Source organism: Sparus aurata, chromosome 1, assembly GCF_900880675.1.
Source record: "Sparus aurata chromosome 1, fSpaAur1.1, whole genome shotgun sequence".
Taxonomy (NCBI): Eukaryota; Metazoa; Chordata; class Actinopteri; order Spariformes; family Sparidae; genus Sparus; species Sparus aurata.
In genome coordinates, this window is record NC_044187.1 from 8,235,466 (window position 1) to 8,255,922 (window position 20,457).

A 20,457-nucleotide genomic window follows, 5' to 3' on the forward strand; every position below is an offset into this window, starting at 1 on the left:
TTTTTGGTGGCGGTTTATATTTGGATCCATTTACTGCAGTGTATTGTTGTCGTGCGGTCGTTTCTGAGGTTGATAAAACTCTGTAAATTAGCGGTCTGCTAGCTTGATCTCTCGAGAGGGAGTCTAACACAGTTTCACGGTGTGTTAGACCATGGATTAAATTTACACCGGAATATCCCTTTAACAGAGTGAGTGGGCGGCTCATTTCTGTAATCCTATCTCGTTGTCAATAAATATAGAACTAGTGTTATGATGACCCCTCTCTTCACCTCAATGAGTGTTTGTGTGTGTGCTATGGAAACAGGTTGGGCCTTCTGATTGGTCGGTTTGAGGTGATTGCTCCCTCTGGATTGGGCGATAGAGATGACAGCTCTGTAAAACCGCAGCTGATGATCCTTCCAACAAACGAACAGCATGTTGTGCTGTGTGTGTGAATTTTGTAAATCTGTTAGCAACTAGGGGGAAGCCTGTTGAGTGATTTGTGACATGTGAAGTGAGTTGTGGCAAAGTAGACAAAGAGTGAGGAGTCATAGCGTGTGGTTCCCCTCGTAATACAATGAAACTCCTATTTTGACTCAACTGAAATTCCATTTTCTTCTTAATCTGATCTAAACTGATAAGATCCTTGTTGTTGTTGTTAATCGAGCAGATGTGTTTCCAGTTAATAATTAAGTCATGAGAGATAAGTGGGTTTGATGGGAAGCTTATCTGGGTTTCTTGATTATCATCATAAGTTGCGACACCATGACGGAGGTTTAATGGAAACATAAACAGTTAGAGTGAAAGACGGATGTTAGATGTTGGGATGGAAGGTTTAGGTAGAGTTTAAAAAATAGAGTAATTTGAGAATATAACGTAATGTTATCAAAGTCTGGAACCTATTGACAAAAATGCTAATTTTATCAAATTAATAAAACATAGAAAAAGAACTTAAATCCAGTAGAAAAAGGTGTGTCTCAATTAACCGGTACATGAAGACAGTTCTGCATTGATTTTGAGTCAATGGGTCACATGAGCTGGAAGTTACTGACAAAAATTATGATTTCATTAAAAATGTTAATACAAAATATGACAAGCTCTAAAATAAAATGAAAGGATGCGTCTCATTTAAGCAGTATAGGAAAAAAGTTCTACATTAATTAGTTAATACATTCACAGTCAACTGCCAACAAATGCATCATAATGCATTAAACCTAATAAAGAAGCAAAACAGCTTAGTTAAGGTTTGATAATGACATAAAACACAAGTTAGTACAACTTATTTAATGTGTTTGTAATACAAATAAATATATGAAACTAATAAGCGCTTTATTAGCATTAGTCTGTCTATATATTAGTCTATATTGTGCTATCAAGTATCTTATAAGTGCTTATAAATGCATTATAATCTATCAATTGATGTCTTTATAATGCTGTTACTAATGCTTACATAGTCACATTCACACAAAATGATCAGTTTAGGGAGTTACAAGGACATTTTAACCATTAACTAACACTTTTTAGGAAGGATTGAAATGGGCCGGTGCCGGTGCAACTCTGTCTGTCACTGCAGATAATGACATGCTGTGAACAAGAGATGCAACATACTACTTACTATAAATAGTCAGAGGGCCAAATGGTGTGTAACGATGGATACAGCCACATCAAGACGTACACACAGACAGTGATTTAGACATATTGAGGGGAACAGTGGGTTGTAAAAATGTGAGTTTAGACGATACGAGGGGAAAATGTGACATGATAAGTCTGATGTTTGCGTGTGTGTGTGTGTGTGTGTGTGTGTTTTATTTCACCAGAAAAGCTGACTAAGACATATTTCTTTTTCCACAGTAATGACCCGAGGGAGCAGGTAAGCTGCAGGTAAAACCACAGTCCGACAGGGTTTAGTGCCTTTCTTAAGGCTTTTGTCTTCGAGCGAAGCGTTGGATACTCGTCATCCACTGCTCTGCTCCACTTTCTGGGGCGGATTAGAACCATCAACCTTCCAACATCATGTCTTCCTTTTCAGTCGCACACTGTTCCTTTGTGTGTGCCAGTGAGTTGTGTGTGCTCATTAAGCATTTATTCTCTAAGCATGAATGCACACACGCAAGTGTGTGCATGCATAAATGTGGGTGGGTACGCTCCTGAGCATTTGTTTGCAGGTACTGTGCTGTACACATTTCAAAAAAACGTGCATCCCCACCTGGGTGCTGCAGACACCACAAGTCTTCATCCCTCCCCCCTCACTCACCCCACCACACCAAAGGGAGTCTCCCTGTGAGCTCATGTCTGGAGCTCTGCCCGTCTCCTGTCTGAAACTGGATCATACAGCAGCATTGTTTGTTATTTAAAAAGTGGGCAGCATCTGATAAATAAACTTGACTTTTATGTTTGGGTAAGAGAGTGATCTTGTCTCTCCATGGTTCCCAGTGTCTCTTACAGTAAAGAATAAAGTAGCTGCTGTTGTTCTGAAAGATTACTCAGATCTGGCAGCTCTGGTCCTTTCAGCTGTTCAAGAGTCCCCGTAACTAAGGGTGATGGTGCTATTGTATACTCACTCCTTGGCTCTGGACCAGCCCTCCACAAAGCATCAGGTCAGGGAACAATGTCTTTCTATTTCCATGTCATCTTACGACCTACTTTTACTGAAAGTCTCTCTCCTCAGAAGCCAACAAGCTAACCGATTCGCGGCAGCGGTAGACTAAACAATTCTCGCATTCTGCAAAGTAAAATTTATATTTCTGTAAACGGAGTCTAGTGGATTTGGCAAGAGCGATATATATCGGCTGTTTCTGGTCAAACACAAAGGATTCTACTCTTTAAACAAAAGGGACTATCCTGTCCATATCAGGATCTTACAATCTGAGCCCGTCAGTCGCAAAAACAAGAACGTCTAGTGGACGTAACTTTGACAGGCGAAGTTGTGCACGAGCAAAGCGTTTGCAGCCCATCTCACTGCAGCCAGCTGTGGCGATCCACTGAAACAAGTCCAAAACATTACCGCACAAGATCTGATGTGTAAAATATGAATTCCCCCTAAAATTAAAGTTATTCCAAGGAAAAAACATATAATTTAGTGCATGCAAACATTTACATTACGGAGCCACATAATTAGCTAACCTAATAATCCCTCCCTGTATAAGACATCACTTCATTTCAGACGTCCAGTTTTAATCTGTCCAGTATTTGTTACTTCTTGATATTTGCACGACACCGTGTGTCGGAAATTCCCCTCAGGCCACCTAAACGGCTAAAACGACCACACAAAATACAGTTTATTAGTTTATCTTGATAGATTTAATAACATTTTTGTATTCGTGCACGATTACACGTGCATGTGTACTTGTGTGGAAACTAAGGGTCAGGATGTCTGATGGAGGGATAAACCCCAAAAGCAGGATCCACCCAGAGAGACTCACGCAAGCCTATCAATGGAGCCATTGATACATGAAAGGCCACGATGGATGGAGGGAGTGTGTGAGAGAGCGCGAGCGTCTGAGTGTGTTGGAGTGAGTGTGTGTCTGAGTGTGTGAGGGGAAGAGATTTACGAGAACAAATCCACCAGATGTAGAGTGTGAAGCAAGCTTCAGACATTCATGTTTGCCTGGGTCGCGACCTCGGGGAGAGTTTGATTTTTCCATGACCTGCAGACACAAGACGCATGTTTCCCTCCGGTCAAAAACATTCAACTGTCTTTCTTTTCTTTGACCCCTTCTTTTAACTTCCATCCTTTTATCTCGTGTCATTCAAGTCATTCAAGCGGACAACACACTAGATTCCTCAGGCATTCGTTTGCAATGGCCAATATCACAGTGAAGCCAGTGGAAACAGCTTGTTGTGTTTGTGTGATAAATTAGACCTAAATCTTAAAAGCGAAACTCTTGCCAAAATGCAAAATGTAATATCATATATGATTACGTGATAAATCTGATCCTAAGTAATAAAAACATCAAATCCTTGATGTTTTTATTAAAATAAACTCTTTTATTTTGACACTACTACAAAACGTTGGTACATCATGTAGATTGCTTATATGTTAAAAGGTTTATATTAAAACAGCAGTAGGCGATCGTTTTCAGATTAATGGAAATTCACGATACATTTTAGTTGTGATTAATATAATCGAGTATTTAGTATTTTTAGTATGTATTAATTTAGCACAATTTAAAAAAAATACACAAATACCGACAAAGAATACAAATAACATACAGTGCAGGAAGAGGCAGAAAACCCAGTGGGCTTATTTGAAGCCTCCACCTAAATAATGTTAGAATTTCACAATATTATAAGGAACACAAAATTAACATACAAAAATAAAAAATAAAAACTACATAAAAGTAATAACAAGTTAATAGTAACAAATTATATATAATTAAAAAATAATAACATCAATATAAAAGCAGAGAAAGTGAGTATATAATGTGTAAATGGACAATGTGTAAAAAATGAAGTATGAAGTAATGAAGTATCACTTTAACTAGAAATAATGATGTTAATAGAAAGGATCACCCGGGCTGAATGGATATGGAATGGATTGGAAAAGGCACTTGTGATTAAAAACTGCTGTCTAATCGCATTAAAGGACTTCTAATAATGTTATTTTACTGCTGTTTTACATCCACTGCCATGATGGCTGAACATGCATCATGTCCACGGCAGCCATGAACTCTTCTTCTCCCTCTTGATCTCTCCTGCCCTGTCTGCCACCTCCTCATATCTTCCTCATCTGTCCTCCCTTTCACTTTGTATTTGTCTGCGCTCACTCGTCCACAGTAAACGCTCCGCTCTGTGTGCGGTACCAGCTGCCCGTGTTTTGATTTTCACTTGTTGCTCTGTGTTGCAGCGCTACCTGAACTGTGGCTGACACTCCGTTTTCATCCGGTGCACCTCAGCGCGCACACACACACACACACACACACACGTAGAGGGTTTGTGGAGGTGAAAATGCTGCCAGCGATCATAAACATCGCTGACACATAAAAGAAAAGACAATAATGTCAGCTGAGAGTTCTCTGCATTTGCCTGAGCTTGTTTTATCCTCTGTAAATCTAAAGTACAGTTAATGGCAAGAGTACTAAAGTATCTGTGTAGTAGTGTGCATCGTGTGTTCATATAATGTGTGCTGTGCTGACATGAACACACAATAAAAGATTATAAAGGAAAGGATGGAAGAGGAACAGACTGGATTTGCAAAAACTGAACAAACAGACAGACAGGAGGGAGGAAGCAGGTGGAGAGGAAGGGGTTAAATCTTCGTCTGAAGGCTATGGTCCACGTGTGTGTGTGTGTGTGTGTGTGTGTGTGTGTGTGTGTGTGTGTGTGTCACAGATCACCCTGTTCCTTCAGGGATGAAGAGCAAGCGGATATTACTTTTTGGTCCATATCTGCGCTTGTGTGAGGAATGATAATAAGACATCAAACGGCAGGGACTTTGGCCACCACACCAAACTACATAAAACTTTTTTCCAAAAGCTTTTATTCACGACATTAGAGGTAAGACGAAACTTTAATGATCCCCATAAAGGAGTCAGGCTCCTGCTACAGCAAACAGAAACATCAAAGTGCATTAGACTATAATACTGTATACTATAGACCACAACAAGAGGAGGTGATTTCAACATATACCACTTTGAACGTAACCGCAGATTAAAGGAAAATCTTCTTTCTTTTTCTTTCTTTCTTTCTTTCTTTCTTTACCCAATCTTTGATTAACAGGTCATTCAGAAGTCTCACTTTTAGCAGCTTCCAGAAATACACATAAACCAAAGAAACCAAATGTTAAGAAAACAAACCAAAGTAAACGCTACAAAGCTGGTGATATCAGTGACAGATCTTCACTATATATCGAGCGATTAAGGACATAGGCCTTCTTCATTGAAGACACAAACCACAGATATGTTGACTTTATATTTGACTTTTTATGTTGCAACTTTAGATTTATTTAGGTTCAGTTCAAAACTTAGTCAAGGTAAACACAGCTGGAAATCGTCCCGACGTCTCATTAAAATGTTCCGTGTTTTTAAAGTGCTTCGAATGATGAAACACCATCCTGAACAGTGGTCTCTGGCTTGGCATCCGACTCACCCATGCCACCTCTAACCTCTCCACCTCTGACATGAGTCATGACAAATCAACTAATATGCATTTAATGTGGGAGGTATGATGTACAAATTTGAACATATCCATAATTTGCGGAACTGTTGAATGCCGATTCTGGCAACCAAGTGTCACTGCTGGAAAACCACAGGTGTGAAAGCTGAACTCCATTAAAGCAAAACTCTCGCCAAAATGCAACCTAGGCTTTTTTTTTCGAATGTATAGACTCAAACCTTCGTGTAAAAGCATAATTACGACAAAAGAGGCACTTTTAAGATTTACCGTAGTTTTGTTTTTGGGTCAAGCTCATTTTCTCAGTGCAAGGGGCACTTGTACGAGAGCATCAAAATCGCTGAGGCTCCTTTTTCAACTTCAAGGTCAATATTGTTTTTCACTAATGACAAAACAACGAATTATCCGTGCATTTATATGGAACTAAGCTTTAGGAGCTCGTCCAAGTTATGTTGCAGTCGGAGATCGATACTTCTCGGCTGCCAGGACGGCAGTGAGCGGAGGAAACATCTGCTAATGTGAGTTGTCCAAAATCTCTATTTTTAGTAAACTCTGTGTACACAAACAATGTTCTCAATGCTCGTGTTCATGTGTAGAGACCCTGGTGATACTACGAGCAAAGTTTTATGTTGTGTCGAGCCTTCTTACTGTTTTAAAAATAGAGATTTTGATGCTATTGTAAAAGAGCCCATAGCACTCCCATTGAAAATGAGTTTGACCCGAAAACGAAAATACGGTAAATCTTAAAATTGCCTCTTTTGTCGTAATTATGCTTTTATACCAAGGTTTGACTCATATACATTAACAAATAAGCCTAGGTTGCATTTTGGCGAGAGTTTTGCTTTAAGGGGCTTCAGTTTCAGGTTCCTAATATCTGCAGTGGCTCACTGTCACGACTTAATGGGACACTTGAATCGAACATCATTAATGTTATCAGTAAAATGTGTGTTTTCCTTATTATGACCACCAAAAAGTCTGCTGTAAAAAAGAAAAAGCACACTGAAGAAGACTTTAAAAAACACAGTGACAGTGGTTTATGCCACAGAAGTAAAGTGGCTGATGGTAAACCACAGTGTTGGGTTTTTAATTTCACTAGAGAAGTAGTGAATGAAACAGCATCAGCGTTAGCATTAGCGGGAAGATAGCTTCCTCAAATTTTGGCCTGGGAGGTCAACAGCAGTTTAGTCACATCGGTCACCAGCATATAAAAAAAAGAAAAGAACCCTTTTTCATGAGCATTTGGTGGTTAATGTGGTGTAAATGGCATCCAACAAGTGGGGACAGGTTTTTAAAACATTAAAAATGACCAAATCCTCGAGTAATGTAATTTGGATTCATACCAAACATGCTCGCTGATGGTCAGTAGAAATAGAAAATTTTCCAAGAAGTGTTGGGATTAGTTCCTCTGTGCTGGGTGACCATGGGAATGGAGCGAGAGGTGGATGCATGGATGGATGGACGGATGGTGTAATGTAAGAAGGGGTCAGGGATTAGGTAAGCAGAGTGAAGGATTTCCAGACGAGAGAGTAATCTAGACGTGTCGATATTCATCCTCTGGAGGGGAAAAAAAAAAAAAATACCGGGCCAAGAAGATTATCCTGATAATGATTGCATAATCTCGGTGTGTGTCCATGTGTGTGTGAATGTGTGTGTGTGTGTATGGCGAGCAGACAGCACAATTAGTCACTCGCTCAGTCATGTCCGCGGGCTGCGACCAGACACACACACGCGTCACGCCAGGCATGCAGCTACAGAGCTACAGAGCTGCATGCACACTTTTACACTCCGAGCCGTGGATGAAAGAGATGTGTGTTACTTTCTCAACCGTGGTTTTATAAGGAACTTGGACTTTCCCCAATCTCACCCTCCTTCTTTCCTTCCCTCCTTACCTCTCCTCTCTCACTTTGTTCCTTATTTCTACCGACTGCTCCGCAATCCTTCCTCCGTACTTACTCATTCCCACTTTAATCCACCATTTCCTACATTTTCTTCTTTTTGTCTCCTCTCCTTTCTTCGTTTACTCTTCTTCCCTCCTTTCCTCCCCTCGTCCTACATTCTCCTGGCTTTCCCACTGCACTCTCTCCCTTTCTCTCCCCTCTTCCATCTCCATCCTCCCTCCTCCCGTAATTCTCAAAACCAGTCATGTTTCTTAACCTCAACCTCTGCAATCCAATTAAAGGAATTATCAAATTATCCTGCTAGACATATGAGGTCATTCTTTTAACTATCTCTTTTCCAGTGTTCCTCTCCTCCTCCTCCTCCTCCTCCCTCTCTCCTCCTTTCACACACTTCTCACGGGTGCAGTTAGTGAGGTCAGTCCCTTTGAATCCCTTATTTTCTTCCATTGTCTCAGTGCTGTAAATTCCCCCCATCTGTTTTGTTGGAATTGTCTTTTCCATATGCTACAATGGGTTATTAAACACGAGTGTGTGTGTATGTGTTGGTGTGTGTGTGATCCTTGGGAAAAAGCCACATATTGCTTTACTCTTCCGATGACAAGCCATTTTGTTCAAGATGTATGTGCGTGTATATCTGATCATAATTGATACTTGCGGGGAAAAAATGTCCTTGTAACTTTGTTTAATGCCCGTGACATTGAAAGATTCAGTGAAAACGCCCCTAGTGTGAGTTCTTGTTCCTGTATTTCACCTTGCTCATGGCATTATGCTTTTAATTAAAGCATTAAATATTCACATTACTTCGTGAGGTCACAATAGGAGAGGCACAGGAAATTGTCTCCGTTAAGATCCAGGGAGAGAAATGGTGCGATCCAGGATGGGGGGGGGGGCTTTTGAGTTTGAATGGAAAGAGAAGAGATCTGGATATGTGGTGACGTTGTTAATTCACAAGGAGTCCCATAATGATCAAACTGGTTTAAAACAACATTATTTTGACGAAAGAATGGATAAGAAAAGTTAAACTCGGATGGCACTCAGCAGATTCCATACCTCCGCCAAGGCCCAACAGTCTCCCTTTTCGCTCGCTCAGTTACTAGCCACGAAAATACAGCTGATTTTTTTCATCAAGATCTAAGATCAACCAACCATCCATGAACAAAACAACCAACCACCCAACCACCAACAAACCTACCAACCAAGCAGCCAATTACCAACTAACCAACCACCAACAACGCTGCCAACCAACCAACCAATCACCAACCAACCAGCCACCAACAAACCTACCAACCAAGCAGCCAATTACCAACCACCCAACCACCAACAACGCTGCCAACCAACCAACCAATCACCAACCAACCGACCAACCAACCAACCACCAACAAACCTACCAACCAAGTAGCCAATTACCAACCACCCAACCACCAACAAACCTACCAACCAAGCAGCCAATCACCAACCACCCAACCACCAACAAACCTACCAACCAAGCAGCCAATCACCAACCACCCAACCACCAACAAACCTACCAACCAAGCAGCCAATTACCAACCACCCAACCACCAACAACGCTGCCAACCAACCAACCAATCACCAACCAACCGACCAACCAACCAACCACCAACAAACCTACCAACCAAGTAGCCAATTACCAACCACCCAACCACCAACAAACCTACCAACCAAGCAGCCAATCACCAACCACCCAACCACCAACAAACCTACCAACCAAGCAGCCAATCACCAACCACCCAACCACCAACAAACCCACCAACCAAGCAGCCAATTACCAACCACCCAACAGCCAACAAATCAACCAACTGACCAACACAAAAAATGGCCCAAACAGTCTAAACATCCATCTCAATTAGCAGAGTGAGTTTGTGGTTCAGCTTTGACCTACTGTACATAATTGACGCAGTTTTCCTATAACAAATAAATAAGTGTGTTTAGTTTGACAGTACTGCCCCAAATAGCACCTAACATGAAGTACAGTTGAGGCTGGTGGTGTTGTCTTGGTCATAAAGTAAGACTGACCCTCCAGCCAACCATCTGAAACTAATAACTCATCCTTTAGGCCAAAAACAGTCAAGAAAATGGAAGATGAATTGGCGGTTGAGGCTTGTCCAAACCTGCTGCCAAGAGGGAGAGGAGCATCTTAATGGTAAAAAGATAAGAGCCATGCAAAGATTAACTGTACTTCCATGGTTTTCCAGCTCAGTTGAATTGCGTAATCCAAATGATTTAAGAGTGGGGAAGAAACCACCAAACTCTTCTGGACTCACTGGGAGTGATACAGCATGTAAGTACATTATGTGTACTGTAGTCATGTGTACCTGTCTGTTAATCCATACACGCGCCGCACAACAGCTGCTCCATTGATCTCATGGGATCGTATGAAGATCAGGATTGCCATTATTATTGGATTTAGAAGATTAGCACACACCTGCATGGCAGGACATTAGAGAGCTCCTAGAAAATGGTGTTTCACTGTGTGTCTCTGTGTGTGTGTGTGTGTGTGTGTGTGTGTGTGTGTTAATGTGTATCACACACTAAACCACCTTGAAAGGGGAGAGAGATGAAAGAAAATTTGGCCATTTGAGCCGCTTAGACTTTCAGCTTCCTGCTATTACTCTCCGCCATTGATCGATTCCTTCAGAGGGACAAAGGAGCAGAAAAGAAGGCAGCGCCGCTTCATTCATCCACCTCTGGTATTGTTTATGGACTTATCTGCAGAGAGAGAAGACAGGTCTGCGGCTGTCTGGTGCGTCGCCGATGTTCAGAGGAAGTCGTCTCATGTAAACAGGAAGCAGTGAGGACAGTGGATGTGACAGTGGCGGGGGGAGTGGAAGTCATCCAGCATCCAGCATCATGCACACACACACACACATTAAGAAAAGTAAATACAACAATAGAATTGAAGTGACATTGGAATTCTCTATTTCTTGAGGGTAAATCTACGATAATAAACCAGTAACAAGCACAATGTTCAGTTTTTCAAAAAGGTTTTTTCCTCATATGTCCTAAACAGTGATGTTCGACTGACATTTGAGGGCCAGCATTGCTAAAAGACGTTCTAACTTGTTGTCCCATGAGCCTACAACCGCTGATATAAGGTTTTAACACTACTGGGCATTTCTGCTGTCACATTAGACATCTGTCCCTTTTACAACATTCAACATTTGGGTGCTTATAAGCCAAGCTAATCCTCGTCATTTCCATATCTGGTGAGTTATCAGCAGCTCTAATAATAACGCTAACGGTAACGCCCTTCGTCATCGAAAGGAGTGGATCTAGTTAACCAGCAAAACTAGCAGGCGAGTGGCTGAATTAGCTGTTCGAGATCGCGGCTGCAACACAAAAGCTTCGTCGCTGGGGTGATTTTCTGACGCTACAGAGGAGCTCCTTATCTTACTCTTCATCAATTGTATTTAGGTGCTTCCGAGTAAATGTGTCATTCCTCTTCCAGAAAAATGAAACAACCCGAAGCATTTGAATTCCATTATAATGGCAACAGTAGAAGTTTGAAGTTTGAGGCATTCAGGTCAGTCCTAGTAAAGTCTGTGGGATAAGCAGGAACCCGAGCAGAGTGAGCCGTAAAACCAGTACTGTGCATCGTACCCAGATTCCTATTGGTCTGAATGGGCAACAACTTCCAATCTTATAATAAACCTCATCTATGCATCGGCCCCCAGCAGGTTTACTGCCTGTACAGCTATTTTTACTGCCCACCTACACGTATATTGGACCAAACCAATTACAGTTCATGGCATTAAAAGACGCCCTATAAACACAGCATCATGTAACTTGAGTTAATGTACAACATGTCATGAATATCGTACACCATGAAGAAGCACAAGAAAAAAAAGAAAAGCACTGACGCAGTCATAGAAATACTCTTACTGTACACACCCTACTGCTGGATTGACATTTATAAGGTGTATGGTTTCTGGCATGAGTACACACACATGAAACAGCACGCACCATGAAGTATTAATATCAAAGAATGAGGGGAGGAGGGGGCAGAGAGAGCAGGAAGTCCCCTAAATCAGATAGTGTTTGTGGAGAAAGAGTGGAAACCCAATGCCCCTATTACCTTATCACATACCGTAGAAACGGGTTAGGTTGTCACTGTGTGTGTGTGTATGTGTGTGTGTGTGTTTTGCCTGGTTAGACTTTAAGCGACGGTGCATTCCAGAAATAGTTTAACCTCAGAGTCATTTTCTCCTTCAGCCTCTCTCTCGTTTCCCCACTCCCTTCCCTTCCTCCATCCCTCTGTCTCACCCTCTTACATCTTTTATTACCCCCCCACCCTCACCTGCCCCCCTGCGGTTCTGACCCATTTTTTAATCCTTCCTTTCTTTCCAGGAATCACAAGAGCTCCCCAACTAAGGGGGATTAAACCATTTCAAACACTTATTTCAAAATATGGATCGTAACCAAACACAGCAGCCAACGTGTATTTGAGATACTGTACAATCTTGTGCAACTAAATCAAAAAAATGAAGAGAAATAACCAGATTGATGTTTACGGCAAAGAAGTGTGAGGAAACCGATGTTTGCTAACTCTCAACTGAGCCGCTTGTCAGGTCTCAGCATTCAGTTCATAAAGAGCATTGCATATACTTGGATGTCAACCTGTGTCTGCAGTTTTGACTCACAAAATAGCCAGACAATGACCCCGACTATACGGGGGTCATACACCCACAAGACCCAATACACTGTCGTCTGACCCAATAAACTGGAGTCTGTGTGTGAAGGGATGAGTTTGTCCTGAGAGGTTAGTATTCCTCCCCTGCTGACGCATTTCCCCCCGCTCCACATGTCCCGTACAGACTTTTCTTAGCGGCGCTGTAAAAACCGCAACTGTGCAAATTTGCACAGAAAAAAACCACCAAAACTTCCCCAGATGGCAAGTTTAGGGAAGTGGCTTTCCCTTCGAGGATGTGTGATATGTGTATTTACGTCTGCCGTACGTGCTCGTCAGGCCCCGCTAATGTGGCGTACGTGTGTGAGTGTGTTCATCACTTAATCCATGTCGTGCGCTCTCTGCGACACTTTAAATTAAGAAGCTGGGTCCGAGTTCGTTTTCGTCTGTTTGCCCTCGTGGCAGGGAAAACAAACCCCCAGCTGGAAAGAGCTGTGGTCGTGCCTCACTGAAAAGTCGTTCATCTCGAAAGGTTAACTGCTGGAGTCACAGGGGTGGGAGACACAGGTGCAGGAAAGTTTTGAGTTATTTCAGATCTCTGAATGTGCGGTGGGTATTTATTTCAAACCGTGAGGGGAAAGAAACCTGCAGCAAGTCATCAGATGGATGTACAGCTTCCTAGCTGTGCATGCAGAGATTGCAACGGTGACATTTCGCTCACACCCCGTCACCTTAACGCCTTAACACTTAACCCTGATTCTCACCACGCACACTTCTGTTATGATGTTTAACAGGATCCAAATTTGGTGCAAATACGAGGCTCGATTTCCTCCATCTGTCTTTGCACAAACATATATTTTTTCTAAGATCACGAAGTAAAACTGTGCTGTTGAAAACTGGATCCTAGTTCTACATTCATCAGATGTAATTCACTTTACAAAGGGGAAGCCGGTGCAGCTGGACTGTCCGAAATGACGAAAAAAGGGGGATTTATTTATCTGGATCCGTCACACATGACTGAGTGGCAACGTTGGCATCATTCCCATGTTTAATGACTCAGCAGTCACATGTCACTGATCGGCAGTGATGATAATATTTGCCCCTTTTCCGGCACGACGCAGTGACGTGCGTTGAAGTTACGGACGTTGCCGTGTCGCCATTCAAGCAGCGCACATTGAACGTCGCACAGACAGGCAATGCATCTGAAAAAGACTGGCAGTGCAGATGTGCGACCTCTCAACAGAGATAAGAAGGAAGCAAGATCCTTCTGTTAAAAAAATTATCTGGAAGATAAACAGATTAAGAGTCTTAAAGTCTGTATGCGATCTGCTGCTTTCTGCTGTTCCCTGTTTTCCAGTGCGTTTGTTAGGTCGAAAAAAACAGAAACGCAAACTCGTCTCCAGGCAGTGAGAGAAGAGTCGATCACCTGTTTTTTAGCACAAATCTGCATATTTTATACGCACAAACTTCAGTGTGAAAATGGTATAGATCTCAGTTTGTCGTTGCCTCCAGTTCACGTTTGGGTGAGTGAGAACCGGAGCAGAAAATTTAAACATTTCCCCCCGAGGGTAGCAGAGAGGTGGAGGGGCCCGGGTGAAGGAGGCGCTTCCCTGTTTCAAGGCCGTCATTTGTTTTTACAACGGAAAAACCTGTCAAAGCTTCGCTGCGCTAATTTCCAGACAGGGCAGGTCAACATTGCTTCACACTCTGATGAAAGTCTCAATCGTTGCGTTTTTTTATCTCTCTCTCCTTTACTCTTAATTGGTCCCTTGAAAGATGGAGGAGGAAGACAAGGACCCTCATTCACACTCGGCAACTTTCCTCCTTCCTGTAAGCTCTCGTCAGCAACACAGTGAACGTGTTATGAAAGTGCATGAAGGAGCCGTTTGATGTTTGACACCGAGACCTTATAGGGGACCTATGGAGAGCGCTCGGTGGCCCGGTTGTGAAAGGATCACAAGGCTACGAGACAACGGGAGGATTGAGAGTGAGGAAGAGGAGGAGGAGTGTGCGAGGCTTCCAACGCCGAGGGGCGACCCTCGCGGAGCTTCAGAGGACTTGGAGGACTTGGAGGAAGGGGACCATGCTATAGCAATACAAGGGGGAAATTCCCACCGATTGAACGCGCCACCCCTCAGATCAAAGTGTGGGGAGCTGTGTGCATGTTTTGTGTGTGTGTGTGTGTGTGTGTGTGTGATAAAAGCGCTACACCTGTGAGCCGAGCCACCCGCACCTTAAGAGAAGAGGCGAAGAGGAGCTCAAAGGTGGGGAGGAATGCAGGCCTTGAAAACTGCTTGGAAATACGACACTGTCGTGTAACCAAGCAGAGCCGAACACTGTTTGTTTTCATGGTAATGACTCACATGCTTACATACTGTATACACCTGTTACGGCAGGCTGGGATCAGAAGCATGTCGGTGAAGGTCATTTCAGCAGTGTTGTTGTGCTGCCTTTAAACTGGAGCTGTACGTGAAGCTGTATCACTTTAATGTATGGCGCCACAGAAACCAGGATGATTGGATCACTGGTCCATTGGGTCAACGCTCAGCCTTGATGACAGCATTATTCCATATTCAACAACTAAATATCTGACTCTTTGTTTCCCTTTCATTAGTTTTGCTTCACACCTGCCACTTTGATCACCCTGGAGGGAAATGGGGCGAACGAATTCAAGGTGACTTTGTGTGAAATGTCTCAAAAAGGAAAAAGGTCAAGAAAACGCTAATTGCTCACAGTGTCAGAACTTATTTGGGAAAGATGTTTCTGTCTCACATTAAGTGCGTCAATTGTTGAAGTTTTTTTGTCAATCTGTCATTTCCTTCTGTCTTTTTTGAAGGTGCTATTTGTAAGAAACACTTTACATGACACTCAAGAAAACCGAATTACTGCGTTAGTCCGACTATGATCGGATTTTTAAAATGCATGTATACACCTCAGTCTGACTAAAATCGGACCGGATCGGATTTCTCATAGTCAGATTAAAACACCTAGATTATTCGATTGATAGTCGCATTACTCCTGCATGTATACGTTCCATCAGATCGTATCGGATCTGATTTTGCGTTCTGTACAGGTGCGATGTTTTCTTTCCCGGGGCCGTGAGGCAGAGGTAGAAGGACGCAACGGTGTCTTTCCTCTGAAATCACCGCAAGAAAGAGCGCCATTGTGCATCTAGTTTTTGTAGTTACCATGTACACCATATACGAAATGTACAAAGATGTTCGTCTCGCTCTTCGGACTCCATCTTTCTCAAAAACCGAGGCAGAGTTTGTTGTTGCTGGCAACGTAAAGAGGTCAGCTGGAGGTGGCTTTATTACCACTAGTTGAAATGGGTACAGCGCCACCTATCGTACCGGGGTATGACATGCTTTCGGCCAATAATCCGATTTTCTCACCGGCATGTATACTCGGACAAATGCAGTTGTCTGATTGAGTAGCATAGTCGAACTATGGCTGTAATCTGACTAAGCTGTGCATGTAAACGTACTGATTGATTTTCCAGTCTCATTCCCAACACGTCAGGTAAGGACGCTTTAGTTTCCCAACTCATCAAAACCTGTCCTACAATCATAAAGCATTGACGAGTTGGGAATGAGACTCAAAAATCTGATTTCCTTACAAATAGCACCTTTAATACTCGTACATAACAATATAATGGTGGAAACAGTCGGCTGCAGAGATTCTCATTCTCATTCCAACAATGTCAAAAAGCTGCAAGAGTTCTTACCAAAACCCCAAATTTGACCAATAGCACAGATTCTGCTCTTATTCTGAAGACTACCTGTTTTAATCCAGGTTAGACTGCACACACTGCCGCTCACTAAATTACCTATAAACTACTTAGACCTTCCCCCCACACACACTGGGATCACAGGATGGAGGCTATCTCATGAATCCAAGTCCAAAGACTAATAGGCAATCCACTGGTGGAGCATTTTTTCTTCCCATGATTCACTGCTGAGGAATGTTTTATCTGTTTTTTTCTGTCTTTTTGAGTGCCTTATGTCCCTGTAGTTTAGTTTTTACACATCTTACGCTGATAGCGTGTTATTGTAATCCGTATTTAGACGTCTGACACACGAAACATTACGATACACCGCGATGGAAGCAAAGCCTGTTTCAAGTAAAGAGTGCATTTAATTCATTTGCAACTCAATACATCAAATCTCACATCTGTCACACAATATCTTCCAGTTTTTTTAATATACTGCACAAACAAACATCCCATTGTCAACCTCTGTATTGTATTAAAACATGTGTAATATTCCAGTGTCGTACTTTATTGTCTCCTCTTGTTTCTCTAACCCTCTGTAACAGCAGCGAGCATCCGCCTTCACCTCATTAACCAGACTCACGAGCATTAACACCAGACTGTCACTCCCACACTCGCCCTGTAAGCTGTTTAACACAACACACTTTGTCAGTTTCCCCTGCAGTGCTTCACGCATCAGACCCTGCTGTTCTCCCTCCTCCGTTCTCGTAAGCGTTTAAATATTAGCCGAGCTCGTGAAAGATGCTCCTGGCGCTCCGGCTGTTTTTGTTATTGGTGATTTACGGGCGTGTTTCTCATGCGCGCTCGTGTTTGCAGATGTGGGCGGCGGTGGGAGTTGCTGCCTTTCCTAATGTGTGTCAGGTCCTTTTCCTCTTTCATGTCAGATGTTATGAGACACCGAAGGAGGTCAGAAGTCAAACGTCTGTCTTGCTCGCACACATAGTTGCTGTCAGTGTCTCTTTTTTTTCCCCAACAGTCATGAGACGCTGACATGAGAGTCCTGAACTCTTCTGGTGGCAATGACTTTGAGCACTGGAATGTTTTCTTTGCTCATTCAGATGAAAACGGCTGCAAAAGTTTCGGTATTCTAAACGTTTTGCTGGGCGGAGAACAGGTCTCCTGCTGGAGGTATGGCTCAGTTGTCCATAATTTGTTCCCACTATACTGATGATGGGTGTTTGTTCACCTTTCATTCCCACCTTGAAGCTGGCGTCTAAATTATTTGGGTGTGTGTAGGGGAGCAAAAGGATGCCAAGTCAATACATCGCTGGTCGATATTTATGTTGCTATGTGGGGGTATAGCTCAGTGGTAGAGCATTTGACTGCAGATCAAGAGGTCCCCAGTTCAACTCTGGGTGCCCCCTACACAACAACCAATGCCTATCCTTTACTTCTAGCACCGGCCCCCAACTCATCTCATCATACAGTTGGCTGAAAACATGCTAAGCACGTGAAGTAAAAGGATAACTGTGACTCTTACGCATTGAAGTGTATGGTTGAGTCCAGGGATGAAGAAGAAAAGTGAGAGCAGGAAGTCTCATTCAAGTCAAAATGTCGAGAATAAAGTCAACTCTGGTCCCTCAGATCCAGTTAAGGGAGCGACTGACAGCTATGCGAGCTGCTCTAGCAAAAATAATTCAAGAATTGTTTTTTTCATGTGTGAAATGGCATGAAAATGCCGTTTTCAGGAGGAAAAAACGCATCTGTGACACTGAGTAGAAATAATTTGTTGGACAAATTTAATCCCCTGAAAAAAAAAGTTCAAATGAGGGGGTATAGCTCAGTGGTAGAGCATTTGACTGCAGATCAAGAGGTCCCCAGTTCAACTCTGGGTGCCCCCTGAATAGCCTTTAGTTCAAACTCTGTTCCAAAGTTGTTCTGACTAAACAAGTCTAAACACACCTGCACTATAGAGAACCTGCCACATGTTACCAGTTGCCTACAATACAGCACTTAAGATTACATTGACCTTTATTTGCAAAATTTTACCTGTTTCCCGCCAATAACATATTGAAGCCCTGAGGAGAAAGCAGATTTTTTTTTTCTAGTGGTCCGTTTTCTAAGTCTGATCTAAATTATTTTCTGTTTCATGTTTATGACTTGAGAACTGATGGAAACAGTTTTAACAGGATCATCTTTACAATGAAATAAAAAATAAATCAAGATTTTTCTTTTTCATGTTTGAAATCAAGTCAAAAATGAAAAAAAAAAAAATTTCCTGGAAAACTTTTATACATCCGTGTGGGGGTATAGCTCAGCGGTAGAGCATTTGACTGCAGATCAAGAGGTCCCTAGTTCAACTCTGGGTGCCCCCTGAACAGCCTTTAATGTATGTAAACGTCTGACTAAGCAAATCTGAATACACCTATTGAGCAGTTGTCTATCATAGAACATTTGGAGTTATGATGACTGAGCAAATGTATTTGTTGATGGTTGTACAGATCAATCTTATTTTAGAAACTTACTGTTTTGTCAATATGCTCAATGCCCTGGTGATCAATTTGTGAAATTTGCGTGACATACAGTTGAGCATTCCTCTTCATCTGGGTTTATTTCAGATGAAACTCATGACTTCACCTGTTTTGTCTACGTTTAAACTCAGAATGAGGATGTATCATTCTAGTGAAATGCTTCAGACTGCTGACCTGGAGGATTTTTCATCCTGCTTTTCCTGGACAGTCTGGGGATAAAGAAACAGCCATGTTGGATACTACTTACTGTATTTGTAAAATATTACGTCCAGAAAAACTTGAGGAAAAAAACGACTTCGCCTCATAGTGGGGGTATAGCTCAGCGGTAGAGCATTTGACTGCAGATCAAGAGGTCCCCAGTTCAACTCTGGGTGCCCCCTTAAATTCAAACACTGTTCTGAAGGATGTCAGAGGCCTAAACACACTCAAGTACAGAGAACATGTGACTTGTCAACAATACAGCACATATAATTATGATGACTTGGTCCTCTTGTAAAATTTTACATTGACACCGTCAATAACATATTGAAGCCCTGAGGCGACAGTAGACCTTTTTTTTCTAGTGGTCCGTTTTCTAAGTCTGATCTAAATTATTTTCTGTTGTGTGTTTATGACTTGAGAACTGATGGAAACAGTTTAAACAGATCAATCTTTACAATTATAAAAAAAAAATTCAAGATTTTTCTTTTTCATGTTTGAAATCGAGTCAAAAACGGAAAAAAAAAACTTTTTCCTGGAATTAATTTTTTTCCTGGAAAAAAAAGTTCAGGTGAAATGATTTTTCTTTGGTCCTTGTGGGGGTATAGCTCAGCGGTAGAGCATTTGACTGCAGATCAAGAGGTCCCCAGTTCAACTCTGGGTGCCCCCTGAATCACCTTTAATTCAAACACTGTTCCAAAGTTTACAATAAAGTATTAAAGCCCTGAGGGGAAAGTAGATTTTTTTTTCTTGAAAAAAAAATTCAAGATTTTTCTTTGTCATGTTTGATCGAGTCAAAAAACGAAAAAAAACAAACTTTTTCCTGGAATTAATTTTTTTTTTCCTGGAAAGAAAAGGTTCAGGTGAAATGATTTTTATTTGGTCCTTGTGGGGGTATAGCTCAGTGGTAGAGCATTTGACTGCAGATCATGAGGTCCCCAGGACAACTCTCGGTGCCTCCTTAAATTCAAACCCCGTTCTGAAGCATGTCTGATAAAATCAGAGGCCTGTACACGCTAGACTACAGAGAACCTGTAACATGTTTCCTACAATACAGCACTTAGAATTATGGTGATATTTGTAAAATTTTACATAGATACCGTCAATAACATATTGAAGCCCTGAGTAGTAGACCTTTTTTTTTCTAGTGGTCCGTTTTCTAAGTCTGATCTAAATTATTTTCTGTTGTGTGTTTATGACTTGAGAACTGATGGAAACAGTTTAAACAGAACAATCTTTACAATTAAAAAAAAAAAAATCAAGATTTTTCTTTTTCATGTTTGAAATCAAGTCAAAAACGAAAAAAAAAAAAAAACAACTTTTTCCTGGAATAAATTTTTTTCCTGGAAAAAAAAAGTTCAGGTGAAATTATTTTTGTTTTTG

At 41.8% G+C, this 20,457-nt stretch overlaps 5 non-coding genes across 5 annotated transcripts; all 5 read left to right on the forward strand.

The window, feature by feature from the left end:
* The first annotated feature begins 17,697 nt into the window (after positions 1 to 17,697).
* Positions 17,698 to 17,769, forward strand: trnac-gca (transfer RNA cysteine (anticodon GCA)). Its single transcript has one exon. It is a non-coding gene; the product is annotated as a tRNA-Cys (tRNA).
* Positions 17,770 to 18,174: 405 nt separating this feature from the next.
* On the forward strand, positions 18,175 to 18,246 carry trnac-gca (transfer RNA cysteine (anticodon GCA)). The gene has a single exon. It is a non-coding gene; the product is annotated as a tRNA-Cys (tRNA).
* A 402-nt stretch (positions 18,247 to 18,648) lies between these two features.
* Positions 18,649 to 18,720, forward strand: trnac-gca (transfer RNA cysteine (anticodon GCA)). Its single transcript has one exon. It is a non-coding gene; the product is annotated as a tRNA-Cys (tRNA).
* Positions 18,721 to 19,184: 464 nt separating this feature from the next.
* On the forward strand, positions 19,185 to 19,256 carry trnac-gca (transfer RNA cysteine (anticodon GCA)). Its single transcript has one exon. It is a non-coding gene; the product is annotated as a tRNA-Cys (tRNA).
* A 416-nt stretch (positions 19,257 to 19,672) lies between these two features.
* On the forward strand, positions 19,673 to 19,744 carry trnac-gca (transfer RNA cysteine (anticodon GCA)). Its single transcript has one exon. It is a non-coding gene; the product is annotated as a tRNA-Cys (tRNA).
* Positions 19,745 to 20,457: the final 713 nt, after the last annotated feature.